The following is an 18,110-nucleotide window of genomic DNA, read 5'->3' as shown; positions in this document are numbered from 1 at the left end:
GAGAATCATACAAGTTATGTGATACTCATTTCTTGGGAAAAAAAGGAAGTATGTCAGTTTTTCAAGAAGTCCATGCTTCTCCCCAGGATGAATTTCTGGAAAAAAAAAAAATGTGTCAGGAGGACCTTCTAAAGGGATCAGATGACCACAAAATACAGCTCAGGGTCACCAGCAAAGAGCTCAGACCCTCCAGCAACTCCAGGATGAGCTGCTGGGGCTGGGGGTGGGGAGAGTTGGGGGGAGCTCTGGAGTCCCTGCAGGTCACTGTGAGATGAGCAACCCCCTTCCATAAAGGCAGTGGCATTGGGCTATTTTTGTTAGCATGTGTTACTTCCAAGCAAAAGAATTTAAGAGTCAAAAACACAACCTTTTAGTGCCTTTCTGCTGCCATGGCAACCAGTGACATTTCAGATGGAGACCCACTCTTCACCCATAGACTGCGTGACTAAATGGGGCATAACCCACCCCCAATAACCCATAATAGCATTTCATGGGCAAGAGATAAACTTTCAGAAGTTAAGCCATTGAGATTTTGAGTTTGTTTCTTAATGCAGCAGAGTCTAGCCTAGCCTGACAGTACAAGATCATTTAGAAACTTTGACAAATATATCTTTGTTTATTATATGAATACATATATTTGTGAATATATTCATGAATGAATGAACTGTTGGCTGATCACATATAACACCCGTCTACTTATCTATCAATCATTCACTTATTTACCTGTTTATCTCTGTGTGTTTGTGCATATGTATTGTATGAACATACTTATTCATACAACACATACATTTAATATATGTATTCATGAATGTATTTATGAATATGTAATATATGTATTCATGAATGTATTTATGAATGTGTAAGTTCATGAATATATTCATATAACACAAATATGGATAGATAGACACTATATGTGATCAGCCAATAATGAGTTTCAATCTGCTGGTACAATTCTCTGTTCTACTGACGTCATTCGACAGGAGTTTGTCAGTGTGCTTGTCTTTTTCACAGACCAGGCACCAATGTGCTGTAACCTCAAATCCCTAAGGAAGCAAAGAGATAAGCCACAGAAAATGACTCAAAGAAAAGAGAGAGGAGGAAATAACTATAAGGAAATAGTCTTGAGCTGACAGGGAAATTAAGTGGGAGTGGTCTTCTGAGAAATTTACTCATAGTTTCCTACTGACTATTAGAGGTACAAACATCCTGTCTTTTCCAAGGAAAAATTTCTCTTTGTGCCTTGGAAGAAGCTCAAATACATATACATTTTCCTTTTTATTGAAATATGGTTGATGTAGTTATAGTTATGTAAGTTACAGGTGTACAATTTTAATTGTTATACTGCATTTATAGTTATTATAAAATATGGGTTTTAGATTTTATAGAGTATATTATATATTTTTTTGCCTCTAAGTTTTGTTGCTCTAGTATCTTCCCAATAAGGGCCATTGATTCATCAATTCTGAGTCCTCCTTTTGACATCTATTTAGGTTTTCCTACTTCACTATTTCATTGGTTTTCAGTCACATTCCCACACAATTATATGTCTTTTGAATCTGTTAATTGCAGGCTCCCTATTTCATCTTGCAAGTCTCCTGATTTGAATGGATGATCATAACAACCTTGCATTTAGCTAGTCCAATAATGTTCAAAGGATAAACTAAATCCTAGAATCTTGATAAGGTCACAGGCAGGCTATGTATTTGGATCTCTACTGCCTCTTATATTTCCCAGACTTAAACCAGCATAAGCCACAGCAAGTCACCCACGATCTTTGTTCTGCAGCCACCAAAATGACCTCACAAAACAGTGACATGGAGTCATTAAGGCCAAACTTTATGTGTAATGAGAAAAAATGGAAACAATCCAAAAACCCATCAACAAGGGATGGATCAAATCGGTGACAGCACACCTGCATAATGGAATATCGTGGAGCTAAAAAGGAATGCTCTAGATCTCCATGTTCCAGCAGAAGACAGCCAGCTTTGTACGGCTCTTCTCTCTAATCTCCTTTTCCCGTTTCCTGCCCAACCCCACGCTAGAATCACGAGGCAGTTGTAAACTGCACAAAGGTTAATTTTGCTAATAATGCCAGTTATTACCTGAAAGACAAGGGAAGAGAGGACAGAGCCTTGTAAAAGTTAACTTGACCACCACCAAATGCAGGACATCACCCCATTAGGGGCAAAATGAGGCCACAAATTCTCATTTCAGCTGCATGTTCTGTCTTCTAATGAGGTGAATTTTGTTGTTTAAACACAAGACAACCTTTCAACCTAAATGAAACTGACGTGCTTATAAATGGTATATACTACATACAAATTTAAGATCCCCAAAGTTATTAAAAAGTGAGTCTGTAGAAATTTTTAATTAGTTCCAAAGAGCCACCATCATTTTGATTTAGATCAACCGAATTTTTCAGGTTTTTATTTTTTTGGGCGGTGGTGGGGTGCTACATTTTATTTTGCTAACTAAAGACATTAAAAGCAACAACAGCTACCATGACCTACGATCACTGTTATTTCATAAAACATTTTATAGACAGTTTTTAAAAGGAAAAAAAATCCCAATCTAAAAAGGAAGAACAGTCCATTTCATCAAATAGATTAACCTTCTTAAAAACTTACATCTCTATCCTTGTTTTTCTCTTTGTCCCAAACGAGTGCAAACTTCACACACAGCGACTTGGCGTGCAGATGCTGTTAGAACTACAGGGTCGGATGGATGTGTGTTTTCTCTCCCACTGGCTGTTGATAGAAGCTGGATCCGGGACGATTTCCAGAAGGTTATAGTCCTTAACGTGAGTCTGAAGTCTGAAAATTCCCAGCTGCTGACTGCAGGCCATATATCCTGAAAATCAGATGACACAGGACTTTGACTTCTATAAGAGATGGTGTCACACCACACCCCTTACCGGTGCCTGTGAAGGAAGGACACGCTAGTTCAATGCCTTCTTATTTTCTTTCCTCTTACGACTTTTAAAAAATGGACAACAATCAAGTACAGAGAGCGAAAGAATAAATACTACCAGATACTAATCTTTTTCATGTTAATTCCAGATTTGTGCTTATTTTCTCAAGGAAATAAAGCATGACTGGTAAAATGGAAGCTCTCAAGCTTCCTCTCAACCCAGTTTTCCACCACTATCCCCCTCCCCCTTTCTCTGTCCAGAAGCCAGCACGATTCTAAATTTGGTTGGTGATTTTCCACTTCATATTGTTTATATGTTGACCGCTATTAGGGGTTGAATTATGTCCCTAGTAAAAGATATACGGAAGTACTTAACCTTTGGTATCCCAGTTTGTGACCTTATTAGGACATAGGATCTAACAGGTAATCAAGTTAGAATGAGGTCATTGAGGTCCAGTATGACTGTTGTCCTTGTTAGCAGGGGAACTTTGGACACAGCCATGCACACAGGGAAGAGTGTGTGAAGAGACACTTGGAGGATGCCATGAAGATTGGTGTTCTTCTGCCTCAGGCCAAGGATTACTAGAAGTTGGAAGAGGCAAGCAAGGATCCTTCCACTATAAGTATAGGAGGGACCATTACCCTCCCAACACCTTGGTTTCAGACTTCCAGCCCGCAAACTGTGAGACAATACATTTCTGGTAAGCCACCCAGTCTGTGGTACCTTGTCAGGCATTGTCAAAGTCCACTGGGAAATAAATCAGCCGTTCCTCCTCCCCACCTCATCCCTGAGTTTGAGAATGGCTGAGTTAAACTGATATTAACACAGGAGATCTAAAAAAGGGCTTTTCCAGCTCTCTAAGTTCATGATATAAAGAAAAATTTGCAGGAAAAAAGGAAAAGAAAGGGAAACAGAGGTGAGATCTTTTCATTAAAGAGGAAGAAGTGGACATTTTGTATGATTAGGAAGTGAAGGGATGTATCAATACCTCTGAGACATAATACCACCTGCCTGCTGGGAGCCAGGCAGCAGGGGCATACGCTCGCTCAGTCTTCACTTGTTTTGGCGGGGGGACTCTTCATGCTCTCATTTTCTTGTTGTTCTCACTAAGTCGCGTCCGACTCTTTGTGACCCCATGAACTACAGCACACCAGGCTTCCCTGTCCTTCACTATCTCCCTGAGTTTGCTCAAACTCAAGTCCATTAGTCAGCAATGCCATCCAACCATCTCATCCTCTGTCGCCCCCCTTTTCCTCTTGCCCTCAGTCTTGCCCAGCTTCCGGGTCTTTTCCAGTGAGTCAGCTCTTCGCATCAGGTGGCCAGAGTACTGGAGCTTCAGCTTCAGCATCTGTCCTTCCAATGAACACTCAGGGTGATTTCCTTTAGGATTGACTGGTTTGATATCCTTGCTGTCCAAGGGACTCTCAAGAGTCTTCTCCAGCACCACAGTTCAAAAGCATCAATTCTTCAGTGCTCAATCTTCTTTTTTTCAATAATTTAAAATCATTCTCAATTACAGGGGTTGCATTTATGGAGGGTAGTTTGCCAAACTTTTATAAACACCCTGGCCTGTTTTCCTGGGTCATGACCTTCGTACATGTTGCTCCCTCCACCTAGAATGCTTTTCCCTCCACTCCTGGTCTGGTTAACTCCTCATCCTTAAGGAGCCAGCTTCAAATCTGCCTTCACAGAAAGGCCTTCCTTATTCCTCCTCATCCAAACAATTCTCCTTGTGTTTCTCTAATAGCATCCTGCCCCCTTTTCCACAGGACTTACCAATTTGTAATTATATATTCATTGTGTGCACTTATTGTTCAAAATGTGTCTTCCATTGACTGAGAGCTCTGTGAGGGTCGGAGTTGTTCTATTTTGTTCAGTATCTCCCCAGGATCTAGCACCACGCCTGGCACACAGGAGACAAAGGAGACACTCAATATTTGTTGAAGGAATGAAGGAAGGTTGTCTCACAAAGTTCTCATTCATCACATGCATTGTCTGGAGCCTATCTTGTTGGCAGCCAGTGGGAGGGCAAACCAATCTAACTGGGATCTGCTGGACCATCCTGGGAGAGTGGGGAGTGGGGAAAGGTTCACTCAGACCTTCTCAGGCCTGGGTCCCCTGTGGCCACAAACACATTCCATTTATAAACTGAGGGTTTCAGATCATCACAGGGATTCTAGAAAGGAGAAATTTCCTCATGGAAAATAACAAGATTTTATTATTTATTATTTCCCAGCGATAGCTCCTTCCTTTTTATTTCTTGTTCAATGATTCAGGTTAATAACTACATCATCTCCATTAGTGCTAATGATTCTTCAACAACTCTCTGAATGGGCCATTGTCTCTTTTTCAACGAGGAGAGAGCAAAACTCAAGTTAGAACCTTTATGAGGCTACAACTTATGACTAGACTCTAACAATTTCACTTTTAAATTAACAAGCAACAAAATATTTGGGATATATAGTTCTGTGAGCCCATGCACAACCACACAGTCAGGATACAGACAGTTTCATCACCTTAAACTCCCCTCTGCCATTCCCTGAAATCACCCCTCCTCCCATCCTTAGCCCAAGAAGCGTCTGTTCTCCATCCCAATAGTTTTGCATTTTTCAAAATGTCATATAAATGAAATCATACAGAATGTAGCTTTTGAGATGCTTCTTTCACAATCTAGAATTTAATAACATGGTTTGGTTTTCCTTCTGTGTATGTATGTCTATGGGCTTCCCTGGTGGCTCAGACAGTAAAGAATCTGTTTGTAATGCAGGATACCTGGGTTCGATCCCTGGGTCAGAAAGATTCGCTGGAGAAGGGAATGACTTCCCCCTCTAGTACTCTTGTCTGGAGAATTCCATGGACAGAGGAGCCTAGCAGGCTACAGTCCATGCAGCTGCAAAGACTTGGACATGACTGAGCAACTAACACTTTTCACTTTTTTCATATATGTCTATAAATACATATAAAGGTAAATAAATATAATAATGTTCATAAAATAAATATGACTATATAGTCACCTATATCTACAAGCAAGTGATACAAATTTTCCATTTACAATAATGACATATTTCCTTTTAAAATAAATCTATTAAGTTAAAAAAAAGATAAATAATAACATTCATAGTACAAAATGGGGGTAACAAGTATGAAGGTGGAATGCAAATGACAATATTTAGGGAAACAATGGACATTATACAAATAATATAATTACATACTCTCGTCTTTCCCTCCACATGCATTCGAAATACCAGCCATAATTCTAAGAATTCCTGAAAGGGAAGGAAAAGGAATTCAAAAAGAAGACACTGCTCATTCCCAGGCATCTCTTTTGAGCCAAACCCTCATAATCGCAGTTCTAGAAGCTTCGATTCCTTTCAGGAACCTGATCTTGGGAAGTCAATTCCCACACAAAGAACGAAGACCGCCACATGTCTGAGAGCGGTTGTCCAGGCATGAGGCCACACGCTCAAACACATCCACGTATCAGCAGAGACGTAGATCTTATTTGCTCACAAGTGCCTTGTTGTTCTTCTGGGCTGGTCATGTTAGCTTAATGATTACTTTGGCTGTCATCATTGAAGCCACTGTAAACAAATATCTTAGAATCCTTTATCTGCGGGGAAAGCGCAGAACAAGGAAATAAAACCAAGGAAATCAATCTCTTTAAAGCATGTGAGGGAAAAATCCTTCAGTCACCCGTTTAACTAATTCATCCCGGAACTAAATATCTGTTAGCTAGCACCCCATGAGAGTCTTCTCCCGGAACTAAATTATTTTAGAAACTGTTTCTGCCTTTGCCTCAGGCACATTCAAGACCACACACTGGAGCCCTTAGAATATAAGATTTGGTTTGCTATGAATAGAAGGGGAAAAAAAAAAAAATAACAAAACATCTTGTATTTTTTCAAGTTTTCAACAAGGAATTTACTAAATTTTAAAAGATTTACTTAATTCCCAAGGAACAGTGGTTGTATTTTATGAATCCCAAAAGAATGTAAGATTTTTAGCTTGTTAAGCACATAAGAAAGTGTCAAAGACTAGAAAATGAACGTGAATTTTCATCCTATGAAGGACATCACCGTGACATGGCAAAAATCTATCCAAAGAATGGTCTAGCGGGCTACATGTAGCACTGAGGTAGCCCTGGAGAAGGGACTAGCGATCCACTCCAGTATTCTTGCCTGGAGAATCCCATGGACAGAGGAGTCTGGCGGGCTACAGTCCATGGGTTGCAAAGAGTCAGACACGACTGAGAGACTAATACTTTCTGAGTTCAGTCCCAGACCATTGCAACCAAGTGAATATTACAATAAAGTGAGTCATGTGAATTTTTTTTGTTTTCCAGTGCCTATAAAATTTATGTTTATATATATTGTGGTCTATTAAGTATGCAATAGTATTACGTCTTTAAAAAACAATGGATACATTTTAATTTAAAAATATTTAGTTGCTAAAAATGGGAACTGTTATCTGAGCCTCCAACAAGTCCATCTTTTTGCAATACTAACATCAAAGATCACTGTTCACAGATCACCATAACAAAATAACAGTGAAAAAGTTTAAAATATGCAAGAATTACCAAAATGTGACACAGAGACACAAAGTCAGCAAATGCTGTTGGAAAAACAGCACCAATAGACTTGCTTGATACAGCGTGATCACAAACCTTCAATTTGTAAAAAAAACACAATATAAATTGAGGTGTGCTTGTAGAACTTTTTATGATGATGGAATAGTTCTATATTATACTGTCAAATAGAGCAACCACTGACCACACGTATCTAGCAAGTACTTAAAATGTGGCTAGTGCAACTGTGCAACTGAGGAACTGAATTTTTAATTTTATTCAGATGGTAGAGAATATGCCTGCAATGCAAGAGACCTGGGTTCAGTCACTAGGTCGGGAAGATCCTCTGGAGAAGGGAATGGCAACCCACTCCAGTATTCTTGCCTGGAGAATTCCATGGACTGAGGAGCCTGGCAGGCTACCATCCATGGGGTCAAAGAGACATGACTGAGTGACTAACCCTTCATTAACTTTAATGTAGATAACCATGAGTGATTATGGGATTACCAGTGCAAGTCTAGGGAAGGAAAAGACAGTGAAGCATAGAGCCTAAAGGAACTTCAACATTTAAAGCATCGCTGATCTGTGTGTTTTGGGGACCATCAAGCTGGATGCCCAGGAGAGTCACCCAGGAGCCTAAGGGAGATGGGGACCCGTGGATCATCAGGTGATCAACTTATCCAAGTTTCCCCAGGACATTCTCAGTTTTAGCACTGAAAGTTCCATGTTCTGGAAACCTGCCAGTCCCAGGAAGACCACCCTAGTTCGGGTCCCATCCCCAGAAGTTTTGATTCAGTAGGTCTGGGGTGGGACCTAGGAAGCTGCCTTTTTATCAGGTTCCGTGCACGAAGGTTTGAGAATCACTGTGAATTAGCCAGGGAACGGATCAGCAAGGAGCAGGCAGAGAGGTGGAAGGAGAAAAGGAGATGTTTGAGAGTTGCATGCCTTCCTGCCTGGCTGACTGCCCCAGCCCTTCCCAGAAGAACAAGGATCCCTTTCTGGGAGAGCTGGACCCAACACAAGGAGCCACCATGGCTCCTATACCTGCAAAGACCCACTGGGAGGAGTGGGTGATTCTGCTGCCCAAAGAGGGACCCCACTTCTTGGAGACCCCGCCTCTTCCCCTCCCCTACTGTCAATGTGCTCAGAATCCTGCCCAGAGCAGGGAAAAATGATAAACTTAAGTGACAGCCAGGAAGCTGGCTGAGAGCAATGGGAGGCCACCCCTTCAGCTAACCGCCCAATAGCCACCCAATCCCACCAAGCAGTGTACCAGCCCAGCCCCTCACATGCCCCCACCAGTACTCCAAAAATAGTGAGGGGGCTGAGAAAACCCCTTACCAGTGGACTGGAGGACTTTCCTTACTCTAGCACATGCGCACACCTTCCACTAATCCAGTACAAAAGTAACCTTTGGTGGCTATTGGACTCATTAACTGCTCATAAATATTCCATGAATACATACATCTAATTATAACAGACAGAACTATGGCAAGGCCAGGCATGCTAGAGGATCTTGTTACATAACCTGCAGCTGTGAGTCAAGGCTGTCAATCAATGACCCCTCTGGATTATGCAAACGACCCTGTCTTAACAACTAGGCACCCCAGTCCTCCAGGGCCATTTGCCTCCCTTGGCCTAGCCCACCTCTCTTGAGGTGTTCTCTCTGTTCTTTCTTTGAGTGCAGCTCAGTCGCTCAGTCATGTCCCATCCTTTCTAACCTGTTCTTTCTTTGGTCATTATTAATAAACTTTCTTGCGGTGGGTAAGACCTCATATTCTGCTTTGCCCCTTACCAAGAGCTGAGGCCCACAGGAGGAAGGGTCTCCAGACTCTCCTTCCGCTAACACTTGGTGCCTGTCCCCCCTGGGGCTGGGGATCTTCCTCTTCTCTACCACTGGGTGTCAGAAAGGCAGGAGGGGCCAGTAAAGGTTGAGCTTCATCCACCTTTGGCACTAGAAGCTTAGTTCTTAGACTAATTCAGATTTGTATAGTATAACAGTCCTATTATAAGGCCTATTTAAACAAACATTATATAACACAGTCTAAGTATTATTCCAGATTTGCAGACAGGAAAAGAGAAACTGAAACCAATGAGAACAAAACAACAAGTACGTATATGCCAGACATGTTATGAGAACTTCACAGGTGTTAACCCATTAAATCCCCACCATAGCCTTAGTAATAGATGCTATTATTATCCTTATTCTACTGAGGACACAAAGGCACAGAGAGGCTAAGTAACTTGGCCAAGAAACACAGCCAATACAGAGTGAAGTGCAGTATCATAGACGGCCCTTCCTCTTAGGGAAGAGAAGCCTCTTTTTCAACTTGCTTGTCCAGCATTCACATTTTGAATATGGTCATCTATTTGCCCATGCTGAGTAAGTATGAAGTTACACGTGGGAAGTTTCTAGATTCAGGTCAATTTGCAGCAGGGCCAGGAGCCGGGTGAGGGAGTAAGATCCTGGCCTGGGATACACATTCAGTTCAGTTCAGTTCAGTCGCTCAGTCATGTCCGACTCTTTGCGACCCCATGAATCGCAGCACGCCAGGCCTGCCTGTCCATCACCATCTCCCGGAGTTCACTCAAACTCATGTCCATGGAGTTGGTGATGCCATCCAGCCATCTCATCCTCTGTCATCCCCCTTTCCTCCTGCCCCCAATCCCTCCCAGCATCAGAGTCTTTTCCAATGAGTCAGCTCTTCTCATGAGGTGGCCAAAGTACTGGAGTTTCAGCTTTAGCATCATTCCTTCCAAAGAACACCCAAGGCTGATCTCCTTTAGAATGGACTGGTTGGATCTCCTGCAGTCCAAGGGACTCTCAAGAGTCTTCTTCAACACCACAGTTCAAAAGCATCAATTCTTCGGCACTCAGCTTTCTTCACAGTCCAACTCTCATATCCATACATGACCACTGGAAGAACCATAGCCTTGACTAGATGGACCTTTGTTGGCAAAGTAATGTCTCTGCTTTTGAATATGCTATCTAGGTTGGTCATAACTTTTCTTCCAAGGAGTAAGTGTCTTTTAATTTCATGGCTGCAGTCACCATCTGCAGTGATTTTGGAGCCCCCAAAAATAAAGTCTGACACTGTTTCCGCTGTTTCCCCATCTATTTCCCATGAAGTGATGGGACCAGATGCCGTGATCTTCGTTTTCTGAATGTTGAGCTTTAAGCCAACTTTTTCACTCTCCTCTTTCAGTCTCTTCAAAAGGCTTTTTAGTTCCTCTTCACTTTCTGCCATAAGGGTGGTGTCATCTGCATATCTAAGGTTCAAGGGGTGTCCAAAAGTTCAAAAGATCCAGTAAGCAGGATCAATAACATTTTAATGCAATATTTTTTAAAGTAGGAAAAATGCAAGAATCCATGATGAACTAAAAATCAACATTTTCAATAAAGACAGGTCAGGATTACTAAATTGTCCTCTGGCTCCCATTTGGCTGAGTATGGACTGCCTGGCAGGCAGGAGCCCACAATCCCTGAGTTACACTCCCACATATCATCATCTCACCCCAGGAATGGAGGTTCTAGGGGCAAAGAAAGTCATCTTACTGGAGATCACCACCTAGCTCCTCTCTTTTTAAGGTCTTTCCCCTCATCAGACAATTCTAAGTCAACCCTCCACCACAGGAGAAAAGTCTGCCTTGTCATTATTTGGCATTTATTGGGGATGCAAAAACAGGAAGTATTGGAAGCAGTAACTATTGTCCCCAGTTCTTCCGTTGAATTATAGAAATAGGACATTCTTTCCTTCTTTTAAAAACCATCCACCCTGATTCAAATGCCATAGAAAGCAGAACTTGTTTGTTTGGGCTTGTGAAAAATCCAGAAGACTTACCCAGTCTCTTCTTTCCCTACAAATAAAGTGTCTTTCCTAGAAATGACCTTGCCTAATAATTAGCATTCCATCAGCGTGTAGGTGTCTCTGGGAACATTGAACCTTCAGCAGCTGGGAATAACCTGAGCAGTAATACAGTCCAGTCTCCTTTTACTCTATTCCGGGACCTCTTGTCAAACGTGATCTATCATATGACTCACTGAACTGTCAGAAAGTTCAACCTGACCCTGCCTCTAAGGAGAGAACCGTTCCTGGCATAAGAGGACTCTAAACCCCACCCTTGACATCCAACTCCATTGGAGGTCCATTTACCAATCTGCAGAAGCAATCTAGTAAAATAGCAACAATAACTAATAAAACACATCAAGACAGCACCATTTGTTGAGAGCTTAACTCAGCACCAGGCACCATGCTATGCATTTGTAACTGAATTCTCAAGCAACCTATGAAGAGGTACTATTATCTCTATTTTATGATGATTACATCGAGGCCCAGAGAGGTTAAGTAATTCGCTCAAGGTCACACTTTTACAGATAGAATGAAATTCAAACTCTTTCCTTTCTGCCTGAATTTTAATCATCATCATTGTTATCAGAGGAAGAAGGGAAGGATGAGAAGGAAGAGTCAGAGGTAACATTTACTGAGTGCCGACAGGGCCCCCTATGTTCCGATTAGCCCTGACAGCCCCACATGGGAGTGGGAGCTCTTAACACACTACTCACCCTACAGACAAGCAAGCTGAAGCCAGAAAGGTCCACCTCCCCCAGCGTCTCCCAGTGAGGACCCCAGAAGCCGGGATTCCAGTGCAGGCAGACAGTTCTAGAGCTTTCTCTTTAGCCAGCACACTGCTTTGCCTCCCACTTCCCCATAGTGATTCTTTCCTCTCACAAATATTTATTGTGCATTTATTCTGTACATAGCATCTGGTGCTAAGCAACAGAACAGCCCCAGTTTTGGCCCCTCCCAAGACTCGTTCCCAAGCATTCCACATCATTTCTGTGACCCACCCCCAACCCTTCTTCAAAGTGCCCTCTCTTACCTGTGCCCCATCTTTCAGGAATAGGCAGGCATTTCCTCTCTAATCTGCAGAGACAGTGAGGGTCCTCTTTTCTTACTAACTCATAAGACCCATCTTTTTCTGCCTTAAACATAGCCCTGCTTGCTCTCTTGGTCATGCCTCTGAGCTCCCAGGGAGAGGATGTCCTACCAGCTTATGGCAGTTTTATGCCACCCTGGTTATTTTCTCCCCCCTTGTCAGCCAATGGATAACTGGGTCTCACCCATTACATACAGATCAGTCCTTGACTTCCAACTTCATGGCTGCACCATGGCCTCTGTGAGCTGGGTTTGAGGAGAAGGTGGGGAGAGCCCTAACTCAGGGCCTTTGTGTATTTATTTCTTCCTGAATGCCAGCCCCACCCTCTCATTAATGTTCTTTCAGCATCAGTGCAATAAAAGATCAAAGTTCTTCCTACACGTTATTTGATTTCTTGGACACTATAAGGAAGTTAGTTTTTTTGTTTGTTTGTTTTTGGTTTTGGTTTTTCCCCCAGAAAGCTTAGCTTTTCATTTTTACAAGAAGGTCATTCTGGAACAGACTGCTCCACTAGGCACCCTCAGGCACTGGCCACTCTGTCCTGTAGATTCAGCCCCTGGGGCAATATATTCAGACCTTACAGGTTTAACTTCGTAATTATGATGGTCTGACTTTCAGGGACATAGAGTAGTGTGGAACCAGCTCACACTCAAGGCAGACTTGAATCACATCTTGACTCCAGCACTTTATGACTCTACCCACTCTGAACCAAGTGTATCCTTCTGAAACTCAATTTCCCCTGTCTTATCTTCAGAATGGGGACAATATAATCTACCCCCGAAAGTGTGGTAAGACCTAAATGGGTTAAGGGTTTCCCTGGTGGCTCAGACAGTAAAGAATCCGCCTGCAATGCAGGAGACCCAGGTTCAGTCCTTGAGTCAGGGAGATTCCTTGGAGAAAGGAATGGCTACCCACTCCAGTATTCTTGCCTGGAGCCTGGTGGGCTACAATCCATGAAAGAATCGGACATGACCGAGCGACAAATTTTCACTTTCACTAATGGGTTAATCTTTGAGAAAGGCTAGACCATTTTAATGGTCAAGTTAGCAACAGCCACTGAAGGTTCAAGTTCCCACAAAGAAACTCCCACCACAGGAATGCTAATCCTCCAGGAACAGTCAGGTCTAGAAAGTGAAAGTGAAAATGAAAGTCGCTCAGTTGTGTCCAACTCTTAGGGACCCCATGGACTATACAGTCCATGGAATTTTCCAGGCCAGAATACTGGAGTGGGTAGCCTTTCCCTTCTCCAAGGGATCTTCCCAACCCAGGGATTGAACCCAGGTCTCCAGCATTTCAGGCAGATTCTTTACCAGCTGAGCCACAAGGGAAACCCCAGGTGTAAAAGGGAGACTCTTTATTCATATGGAAAGAAAGAAAGAAGTAAATGATCCAGGGCTGGGTAAGATCTCCATATTTTTACAAATGCCATAACAAGTTTCCTATGGTATCTGAATCTGAATCATTTAAAAGAAAAGAAGAAAGTCCTGTTTTTATAATTCACAAGGAGAATTGGGGGGCCATAGCTACTGGTTCCAGCTTTTGATATGTTATTAACATCCCCCCCAATAAATACAAAATAATGGCTCTCCAAAGACAAGGAGAATTTTCTCCTGTTTAGAGAGAGACAGGCTTTACAAGTTGTCTGATCGAGGAAAGGACTAAAAATGAGAGAAGCTAGGTGGTGATCTCCAGGAAGAGGGCTTTATTTGTTCCAGAACCCTCATTCCTAGGGTAAGGGACAGTACCTGGCAGCATGTGACTCAAGGAAGAACTGGACTGCAGGCTCCTGCCAGGCAGTATAGAGCTGAAGCAAATTGGAGTCCGGGACAAAAGTATTGCAGAGAAGAGCCAATTTTGACTCCATTATGGAACTGTTTCTTTGACTCACTTTTCCCTGCTGTTGTTATTATAATCATACATAATGGCCTGCCTCTGAGGACCGTGCCCCTCTGCCTGACTATTGGACTAAAGTGCCTTTGTTCAGCTCACAGTCTGAAATAAAGAAGAGATTAACACGTGCCTTCCAAAGGCTGGCCGTTCCTGGAGATGCTCTGCAAGACTGATGGCCCTTTTTACTTCCTTACTGTCTCTCCCTCTCTATTCCGCCTTTTGACTTTTGTTCTTCACCACTTCTCTCTCTGGTTCTACAAAAGAACTTGGTATCCAGACCCCAACAAGATGGCTATTATGAGACATTAGTCTGCCATCTTCTCTGTCAGCTGGCTTTCTGAATAAAGTCGTATTCCTTGCCTCAACATCTCATCTCTCGGATTCATCGGCCTGTTGTGCAGCAAGCAGAGTGAATTTGGACTAAGTAAAAGAAGGACAAATCAGTAATTCTTTAGGTCGTGCTCAGTCCCTTCAGTCTTGTCTGACCCTTTATTAATTTCCCTCAGTTTCTTTTGCTGTAAAATGAGATAATTATAACTATATAAGGGACTAACATTTATTATCACATTGGTTTTATCCTACATATGTCAATTATATTTAATCCTCATGGCAGCCCTGTGATTTATGTATATTAAAATCATCCCATTTTACAGATGAATCTTTTGAAGTTATTGTTGTTCAGTCATGTCCAACTCTGCAACTCCATGGACCGAAGCACACCAGGCTTCCCTGTCCTTCACTATCTCCCAGAGTTTGTTCATACTCATGTCCACTGAGTCAATGATACCATCCAACCATCTCATCCTCTGTCGCCCCCTTCTCCCCCTGCTCTCAATTTTTCCCAGCATCAGGTCTTTTCCAATGAGTTGGCTCTTCACATCAGGTGGCCAAAGTAGAGTGTTCAAGTAGCTTGGCCAGAGGTCACAGAGCTAGAAAATGTCAGAGGCAGGACTGGAACCCAGACAGGCTGGCTTTGGAGCCCAGGTTCCATCAATGACTAGAGCTGGGGCTTAGCACAGTGTCTAGCACAGAACAAATTAATGACTCTGATTATAAACGGATGACTGATTATACCAAAAGGCTAGGATCCCCGCCCCCGCCAAGTGCCCACATCAAAGGATGGAGTTCCCCAGGCAGAGAGCACAGTGGTCTTCCCATCATATGCCAGCTTTTCTGTCCCCAGAAACTGCCCTGGAACACTTAAGGGAAACACCTGATCTATCAGAATAAAAAGCTCTTCAAGGATCTGATGGGTGAAAATCCCAGGAGACTCTCAAGATGAGAAGGGGTCAAGGAAAGGGCACTTTATTTATTCTTCCTTGAAGAGTTTTACCTGCACATCAGCAGATCCTAAGGCTAGGAATAGAAAAGAGCACCACACATCCAATAATAGGAGCAACAGCTGGCATTTATCATGTGCAAGACACTGTGCAAAATGTTTTTGAGACAGTTCAGATTATCCTTTCAACAACTCTATGAGGTCCTATTATTGTGCCCATTCTACAGATGATGGAACTGAGGCTCGCAAAGTGACTTGCCAAAGTCCCAGAGCTGGAAATCACTTTAAGATGATATTTGAATGCAGCTCTAGCTAGAACAACCACCACATAACTGTTCTTGCTACCTGAAATCCTCCCCAAAGCCCATCTGCTGCCATGGGAATCAACTGAAGCAGGAAGGACTCAGCACCCCTTTGTGTAACAAAAATGGTAACAGATCCTGCCTTTGTCTCTTTGAATACTAGATGGGCAGCGGGATGCCAGGTGACACCTTTCCCTCTGCACTGAGCAAAGGGGCTTCTCAGGAATATTCCAGAGGGCAAACAGGAGCCTGACTCTGTGGATCACACAGAAGGCAGGAAAGCTCCTTGGTAACCTCGCCCCCCTGACTCTCCTTCCCACTCCCTAGTGGGCAAACATAGCATGTACTGTTCAGTTCAGTTCAGTCCCTCAGTCGTGTCCGACTCTTCGCGACCCCATGAATTGCAGCATGCCAGGCCTCCCTGTCCAGTAACAGATGTTTATTGAGTCCCTGTTAAGCGCCAGGCATTATTCTGACAGTTTTATCTTCATTTAATCCAGACAAAAACGATATGGGATAGGTATCATCATTGTTCCTATTTTGTGAATAAGGAAACTGAGGCAGAGAAGAATTAAATAACTTGCCACACTCACCTTATTAGAAAGTGATGGAACCTGGACTGGGCATCAGAACTCCAGAGACTTTATGATCAAACAGACCTGATTTAACTAAAGGCGCACAGCGCATAAACAGTGTGATCCCTGGGAAACTTTGCTACCGCGGAAGTCCGCGCGCGGCTGCCTGGAGCTAGAGCCACTGTCTTGAGTCCCTACTGCCAGTTCCCGTCCCCTGATGGTTCCCCTTTCTCGTATCCCTCCCCAGCTCTCTCCCCTCTCCCCGCCGCGGCTGCACCTGTGGCCCTAGCCGCCGCAGCCCCGCGTTAGGGACACGCCCCACTGGGGAGAGGGCTACCTCCTCTACACGCCCCACTGGGGAGAGGGCTACCTCCTGTCGGAGCCGGGAAGAGGGCTCCTCCACGCCGCCCGACTCGGCGGATACCTGGGAAGGCAGCCCCAGCGTCCGCCCCGCGCCCTGGAGAGCTGGCCTCACCTCCCACCGGCGTTCGCGTCCCCTGCGCCCGGCGCTCCCGCCGCCGGGTTGGCTCAGCCGCGAGGAGCGTGAGTGACCCGCGGGCAGCGGGTAGGGTGTGTGTCCCTGCACCCTCGCCGAACTTCCTCCTGGAGGGCCGACTACTTTTTTTCCTGGAATTGAGCCAGGTTCTTCTGAGCGCTGGGTTAGCACACCTGATGGTATCCGAAACCTCTATTCACTGCCCTGAGTCTGCATTTATTTTTTGCTTCCATTGAGCAAACCTTACGGAGCGCCCACCAGATGCCGCGCGTGCTTCAGGCACCCAGGGGACCCGGAGGGTGTGCTGGCTAGGGCTCCGCTCTCCAGAACGTTGGCCATTCGCCACATGTGGTTATAGAGCACGTGAAATTGTGGCTCCAAGGACAGAGACGTGTTTAAGACGTAGGACCAAAAAAAAAAAAAGAGGTTTAAAAAAAAAAGGCAACTCATTAAAAAGTGTTAAATTCAATGTTAAAATGATAATATTTTGGATATAGTTTTTTAAATGAAATTATTACTAATCTCACCTGTTTCCCCTTTTATAAACTACAGCTGCTTGAATATTTAGAATTCTGTGTCTCCTATTATACTTCTATTGGATAATCCTGATCTGGGGCAGGACTCCACAGCATGTTCCCAAATAACCTGTCCCAATTTTCCCTTCTAGAATTTATTCAGCCCTTCCTTATTTCCTCCAGGAAACACATGGGGGAAATCTAGTGTGTACCAAGCATGAAGCTTGTGTTGATTCACAAACTCAGGAGTTTCCAGGGTGAAATCTGAAACTGGTCCTGGTACACAGAGGCAAGAGAAGGCCAGAGAAACAGGCAGGCCTAACGAGCAGGAGAACCCACCTATGAAGGTGAGAAATGGAGTATTTCCTGCCAGGCTAATAAGGCTGTCACAGTCATCGGTGATTCCAGCCCTCCAGGGCTGGAGAAGCATACCTGTAATCCAGAGGCCATTGGGCTGCAGCCACTCCCCGTGGTGAGCACTGAGGAAAAATGCAGGCTAAACAGGGTACTGGCCCCAGATAGCTGAGATGCATATGAAAGGAGTGATTTCAATAAGCCCAGACACTTGCATCGTCCCAAACATAGAAAAGTGCTAAATTCCTTAACTTGGGATATCTGGTTTTCTTTAATTCACAAAACC

At 43.6% G+C, this 18,110-nt stretch overlaps 1 protein-coding gene across 3 annotated transcripts in view; it reads right to left on the bottom strand.

Moving 5' to 3' along the window:
• TMC5 (transmembrane channel like 5) overlaps nucleotides 1–17,013 on the bottom strand; it is a 78,387-nt gene extending 61,374 nt beyond the window's left edge. The window contains exons 1-3 of one of the 3 annotated variants that reach the window (XM_002697978.6): nucleotides 16,478–17,013; nucleotides 4,688–4,814; nucleotides 2,628–2,850 (exon numbers count right to left, since the gene is read on the bottom strand). The gene's annotated coding sequence lies outside the window, so the exon portion shown is untranslated. The remainder of the gene's footprint in view (nucleotides 1–2,627; nucleotides 2,851–4,687; nucleotides 4,815–16,477) is intronic. The other 2 variants (XM_010819332.4, XM_010819336.4) reach the window with 2 other exon arrangements.
• Between the last annotated feature and the right edge of the window lie 1,097 nt (nucleotides 17,014–18,110).

Source organism: Bos taurus, chromosome 25 (genome assembly GCF_002263795.3).
Source record: "Bos taurus isolate L1 Dominette 01449 registration number 42190680 breed Hereford chromosome 25, ARS-UCD2.0, whole genome shotgun sequence".
In the NCBI taxonomy this organism is placed as follows: domain Eukaryota; kingdom Metazoa; phylum Chordata; class Mammalia; order Artiodactyla; family Bovidae; genus Bos; species Bos taurus.
This window is presented reverse-complemented; position numbering and strand designations above follow the sequence as displayed.